At 39.3% G+C, this 6,837-nt stretch overlaps 1 pseudogene; it reads left to right on the top strand.

Moving 5' to 3' along the window:
- The first annotated feature begins 824 nt into the window (after positions 1 to 824).
- LOC132478416 (small ribosomal subunit protein eS1-like) lies at positions 825 to 1,582 on the top strand (annotated as a pseudogene).
- The last annotated feature ends 5,255 nt before the right edge of the window (positions 1,583 to 6,837 follow it).

Genomic DNA, 6,837 nt, shown 5'->3' with positions numbered 1-6,837 from the left:
TGTAGCTGATAAAAATCTAGCTTTTCAACTGTAACAGTTGACTATAACTTTAGAAATTATAATCAGAAACAGAATTATGTAGTTTTATATAAATGGAAATTGGCTCTCTGATGATAGTTCCAGTTTCAAATGAGGCAAATCACTGGTAACATCCACTGTTTTATTTTGGCAGGGAAAGAATTTTATTCATGTATATTTCCTTTAGATCTTAATATTTTTGTCTTGAGACACTATCTTCAAAAAACTTTCAAAGGAATTGAACGGAGGTATGGGTAAATTAGGTTAGTCTTTTAATAACAAATATGACGTCTTTTCTAAATATGAAAGTTTTTAAAATGACATTTTTCTTTTATGAAAAGTATTATGGGAACAAGTTTGAGGGAGAAACTATAGCAGAGTGTTATGAGTATAAATTTTGTAGTCAGACAGAACTGGGATGGAATCTCTATTCTGAAACTGCTTAGCTTTGTGACCCTGTGTGAGCAAATTATTTAACCTCTCTAGCCTTAGTTTACTTATCTGAAAAATAGAAGTAATATTAGTGCCTAACTCACAAGGTATAGTGAAAGTCAAATTAGATAATGTAAATAAAGTTGTTGGGTATAGTGTTTATAACATTAGTAAGTGGTACTAGATATTAAATATTAGTGATACTAAATTATTAAATATTAATACATAAAGTTAAAATTTCAGATATGATATTTCATTAAGGAAACTGAGTTTCAGAAAAATCAATTAGCAAGTTAACCAAGAATAGAATATTTTCCCAATTTTTAAAAAAATAAGCAAATAGCCCTTGAGCCTTTGGCCCTCTGAGCAGCACCATGGCAGTGGGCAAGAACAAGTGCTTATGAAAAGTGGCAAAAAGGTTGCCAAGAAGAAAGTGGTTAATCCATTCTCTATGAAAGATTGGTATGATGTGAAAGTACCAGCTGTGTTCAGTATATGAAACATTGGAAAAACACTAGTCAGGAAAACTCAAGGAATCAAAATTGCATCTGATGGCCTCAAGGGTCGTGTTTTTAAAGTGAGCCTTGCTGATCTGCAGAATAATGAAGTTGCATTTAGAAAATCCAAGCTAATTACTGAGGATGTTCAGGGCAAAAACTGCCCGACCAACTTCCATGGCATGGATTGTACCTGTGATAAACTGTGCTCCAGAATGGTCAAAAAATGGCAGGCCATGATCAAATCTCATGCTGATGTCAAGACTACCAATGGTTATTTGCTTCATCTAATTCTGTGTTGATTTTACTAAAAAACACAATAGTCAGAAATCCAAAAGAAGATGATAGGAGTCATGACCCAAGAGGTGCAGACAAATAACTTGAAAAAAGTGGTCAATAAATTGATTCCAGACAGCACTGGGAAAGACATAGAAAAGGCTTTGCCAATCTTTTTATCCTCTCTCTGATGTCTTTGTTAGAAAAGTAAAAATCCTAAGAAGCAAAAATTTGAATTGGATAAACTAATGGAGTTTCATGGTGAAGGTAGTAGTTTTGGAAAAGCTGCTGGGGATGAGTTGAATGCTAAAGTTGAATGAGCTTATGGATATGAGCCACCAGTCCAAGAATCTGTTTAAAATTCAGACATTTAATGGTGACAAGAAAAAGTCTTATTTGTGATGTTTAAAAAGAATAGGCAACTGCTGTCAACTAAAATCAATAGTGCATTCAGTAGCAGTCCTCTCTGAGTAGCAGGTTCAAAGTTGACTTTCACTTTCTTCTTTTTTGCTTCTCTATTTTTTGGTTGTTGTACATTTAACATTTATTCCTTTTGTTTAAAAAAAGTATTTTTAAAAAATGAATGAATTTAACATCTAACTCTCCTGTGAACATTAATCCAAAAAAAAAAAAAAGACCAACAGAATCAGTATGCCATTTTGGATTCCTTTCTGAGTCTCCAGTAGACAAAATGAATTTATGTATGAATGAATCAATAAATATTTAGTTGTCAGTGTGTATAATACTCAGTTTGTTGGAGTCCATAGTTAGATGCATCTAGAAGTTAGATAAAATGTCACTCCCTGGGAATAAAACTAGTAAGACTCAACATAAACTGGATGAGATTAACCACTACTAGGGAATCTAGTCAGTGTGGTTAGAATGCCTAAGAAGCTATTAAAATAAATAGTGTAACCATGGAAACTACTGTTGTAGTTTTTATTCAATTTTATTTCCCTCCTTATTGTCTTTTAGTGTTTTTTTTTTTTTTTTTTTGCGGTACGCGGGCCTCTCACTGTTGTGGCCTCTCCCGCCGTGGAGCACAGGCGGACGCACAGGCTCAGTGACAATGGCTCACGGGCCCAGCCGCTCCGCGGCACGTGGGATCCCCCCGTACCGGGACACGAACCCGCGTCCCCTGCATCGGCAGGCGGACTCCCAACCACGGTGCCACCAGGGAAGCCCCCTCTTTTAGTGTTTTTAAATTAGTATTTCAAAAGTTATATGATTGCTGTTGTATAGTTATTATTGCTGTGTAACAATTTACGCCAAACTTTACTGCTTAAAACAACAAACATTTACTATCTCACAGCCTCCGAGGGTTAGGAATCCAGGTGCTGCATACCTGGGTGCCTCTGGCGAGCATCTGCTTCCAAGCTCACTCATGTGGTTGATGGTGGAACTCAGTTCCTGGTGAGATGTTGGAGTGAAGACCTCAGTTCCTCACTGGTCATTAGCCAGAGGCCTCTCTATAGGGCAGCTCACAACATAGCAATTGTCTTTCCTCAGAGTGAGCAATAGAACAAGAGGGAGCTCTCAAGATGAAGCCACAATCCTTTTGTAACCTAATCTCAGAAGTGAAATCCCATCGTTTCTGCTACATTCTATTCGTTAAAAGTGAATACACACCTACACACAAGGGGAGGGGATCACAGGAGGGTATGAATACTATACTTTCATTAAAGGGATCATTGAAGTTTATCTCAGAGCCTGCCTACTGCAGGTATAAAACCATTTATTAAACTTCTTCTGCTTGCTCATATGTCATCACCTAGCTACATTCTGAATATAATCTCACATTATATATGACTTGTTTATAAGGAGAGTATACTAATCAACACACATAAGTTCCTCATCATTTATTAAATTAATAAATATTTTTAAACACTTGAATTTTGTCACTTGCCAGCCTTGTGAGTTTGGCTAGTGTGATTCAGTCTTCCTAATGCTGATAAGTATATGAACGTAAACTTGTGACCAGGACCAGGATTGTAGTCCTGCCTTGAGAGGGCCCACCTGAACTACCACAAGGCCTCCTTATGCAATAGGAATGGCAATATAAAACACCTACATGGCTAGTCAGGTTAACTTAACTTGGGTTAAGTTACTTGGCTGTAAGCAAACTTGGATGTAAGAAACATTTCTCCCAACACAGCATCAAATTCTACAGTGATAGCTCTATTAAAACATATACCTATTTACCTCAAGAACTGGATAACTTAACGTCTCAGTCTAATATCTACTTTCAGCTTACAGAAAGATAATCTGATACTCTCAAAATCCTTAGTTACATCTTTTCACGTAAGTTAATATTTACTCTTTTACTGTATAAGGTAATAGTCACACGTTCCAGTGTTTGGGATATGGACATATCTTTTTTTTTTTTTTTTTGCGGTATGTGGGCCTCTCACTGTTGTGGCCTCTCCCGTTGCGGAGCACAGGCTCCGGATGCGCAGGCCCAGCGGCCATGGCTCACGGGCCCAGCCGCTCCGCGGCATATGGGATCCTCCCAGACCGGGGCACGAACCCGTATCCCCTGCATCGGCAGGCGGACTCTCAACCACTGCGCCACCAGGGAGGCCCTGGACATATCTTTTTGAGGGCCATCATTCAGCCCACGACAGGGCCATTGTCTGCAAAGAATTTTTAAATAATAGTAAAATTGGCTAAATGTCAGTCCACTTTTTATTATCACCCTATGCAGGCAATTTTAAACAGATTCAATGATAAAATACTCCCCATGGGGGCAGACCACTTCCAACACCTTCCCCCACTCTCAGTGTGCCCATACTGAATATTCCAATATAAGCTATTCAGCCTGGCTTAACTTTTCACAGTCAGATTCTGCAAAAAACAGTTCAGTGTTTCATCAATAGCCAGCCACATCCCCTAATCTTGGTATGACTGACCCCTCATCCTTCAGGAATCAACTTAAGTAAATGTCACTTACCCAAGGAAAATTTCCCTAAAGACCCTTTCTAAACCCAAAGTGCCATACCACCCCTCCCACTTATTTCCTGTATCTGTTTGTTTCTTTCATAGCACTTGCCACACTTTGCAGTTATTTTATTTGTAGGTTAATTTTTTCCCGTCTCCTTTACTTGTTTGTAAGATGCAAGTCTTGTCTATCTTGTTCTCTGAGTTACCCCCAGAACCTAGCACAGGGCCTGCCACATGGTAGATGTTCAGAATACGTGTATTTTCATTGCATTCTCAGCTTGTGTGCTACCAGTAAAGCACATTGGCTCAACATTGAACAAACTTGTCTTTCTTCATCTCATGTCCATTACCCAAAAAGAAATAGCCACTTGTTGTTTAGGACTGGTGACATAGAGAACCATTTATCTCCATAATTCAGAAACAGCTGCAATGTCATGGATCTTAGTAGAATTGTTTCTCCTGATCCAAACTCCAACTCGGACATGACCATGAATGTTTTATCCTGAAAATTCATAGAGATATTGTAAGGCCTCATCACAAAATAAAATATAAGTATGGTATTAACATTGTGAAGGGGGACCTATACATTTTGCCAGGCATCACACTAGAAATGACACGAGTCTAGTCTGTACCTTAAACTTAGCAAGTTCCAAAGATAAATCATCAATTTCCTCTCCTAATCATATGCTCCTCTTAATTTCCTTCAGCATTTCTTTTAGTGGCACAACTATTCACCTGGCTAGTTCTCCATGCTCAGTCTTCAGCTCTCCTTTCTTCTCCCTTTACTTTGTCTTCCTAGGAGATCTAACCCATCTCCAAGTCTAAAATATTATCCCAGGACTACCCTGGTGGCGCAGTGGTTGAGAATCTGCCTGCCAATGCAGGGAACATGAGTTCGATCCCTGGTCTGAGGGGATCCCACATGCCACAGAGCAACTAACCCCGTGTGCCACAACTGCTGAACCTGCACGCCTAGAGCCCATGCTCCGCAACGGGAGAGGCCCCTGCTCACTGCAGCTAGAGAAGGCCGGCACACAGCAACAAAGACCCAACACAACCAAAAATAAATAATTAGTAAATAAATAAATTTATAAAATAATAAATAAATTAATTAAATAAAATATCATCCCTACAGTGTTATTTCTAATATATGTCCTCAGTCCTCTCCTCTGAGCTCCAGACTCTCAATTGCCTACTTGTTCTATCTTAGATACATCACAGGCATTTCAGATTTTTCATACCCAAAAGCAAAACTGGTTTTTCTTCTAACCTCTTTCTAACCTCTTTCTCTCTGATCTTCTCAGTCTGCAATGACACTACTATTCACCAGTGGCTTAATCCAGAAACCTGGGAGTCTTCTTGGACCCCTCTCTTTCTCTCATCCCCCACAATTATTTCATTCACAAGTCCTATCAGCTGTATCCACAAATATATGCAAATTGTGATGACTTCTTTACATCTCCACTACCTCCTAGTCTAAGCTATTGGTCTCTCTACTTTCATGGCATTCCTCTCCAAACTCATTTCATGTCACCCTCTCCTCAACCATTGTGTTACAACCATTCACTGTATCTTTCAGTTCTCTGTACAAGTCGAGCCTTAGCACATTCTGTTTCTTCTGCTGTAATGCTTCTCCCCGGCTCTTTCCAAAGCATGTTGCTTCTCATTTTAAAACTTAATGTAAAAAAAAAAAACTTAATGTAATTGTCACTTCAAAGACTCTTTTCCTCCCTGCCCTATGTAGTAAGTAGATCTCTCCACTTCTACTCTTTTTTTTAAAATAAATAAATTTATTTATTTATTTAGGCTGCGTTGGGTCTTTGCTGCTGCACGCGGGCTTTCTCTGGTTGTGGCGAGCGGGGGCCACTCTTCGTTGTGGCGGGCGGGCTTCTCATTGCGGTGGCTTCTCTTGTTGCAGAGCACGGGCTCTAGGCGCACGGGCTTCAGTAGTTGCAGCACGTGGGCTCAGTAGTTGTGGCTCGCGGGCTCTAGAGCGCAGGCTCAGTAGTTGTGGCGCACGGGCTTAGTTGCTCCACGGCATGTGGTATCTTCCCGGACCAGGGCTCGAACCCGTGTCCCCTGCACTGGCAGGCGGATTCCCAACCACTGCGCCACCAGGGAAGCCCTACTCTTTTTTTTAAAGATCGAAGTATAGTTCATTTACAATGTTGTGTTAGTTTCTGGTGTACAGAAAAAGTGATTCTTTTTCATATTCTTTTCCACTATGGTTTATTACAAGATATTGAATATAGTTCCCTGTGCTATACAATAGGGCCTTGTTTATTTATATATAGTAATTTGTATCTGCTAATCCTGAAGTCCTAATTTATCCCCTCCCCACCCCCCCTTTCCTCTTTGGTAACCATAAGTTTGTTTTCTAAGTCTGTGAGTCTGTTTCTGTTTTGTAAATAAATTCATTTGTGTCATATTTTAGATTCCACATATAAGTGATATCATAGGATATTTGTCTTTCTCTGTCTGACTCACTTCACTTAGTATGATAATCTCTAGGTCCATCCATGTTGCTGAAAATGGCATTATTTCATTCTTTTTTATGACTAATATTCCATTGTATATATATATGTCACATCTTCTTTATCCATTCATCTGTCAATGGACATTTAGGTTGCTTCTGTGTCTTGGCTATTGTAAATAGTGCTGCTATGAACACTGG

The sequence above is a fragment of the Mesoplodon densirostris genome, chromosome 18 (genome assembly GCF_025265405.1).
Source record: "Mesoplodon densirostris isolate mMesDen1 chromosome 18, mMesDen1 primary haplotype, whole genome shotgun sequence".
Classification (NCBI taxonomy): domain Eukaryota; kingdom Metazoa; phylum Chordata; class Mammalia; order Artiodactyla; family Ziphiidae; genus Mesoplodon; species Mesoplodon densirostris.
The sequence above is the reverse complement of the archived record's forward strand: the minus strand, read 5'-3'. Positions and strand labels throughout refer to the sequence as shown.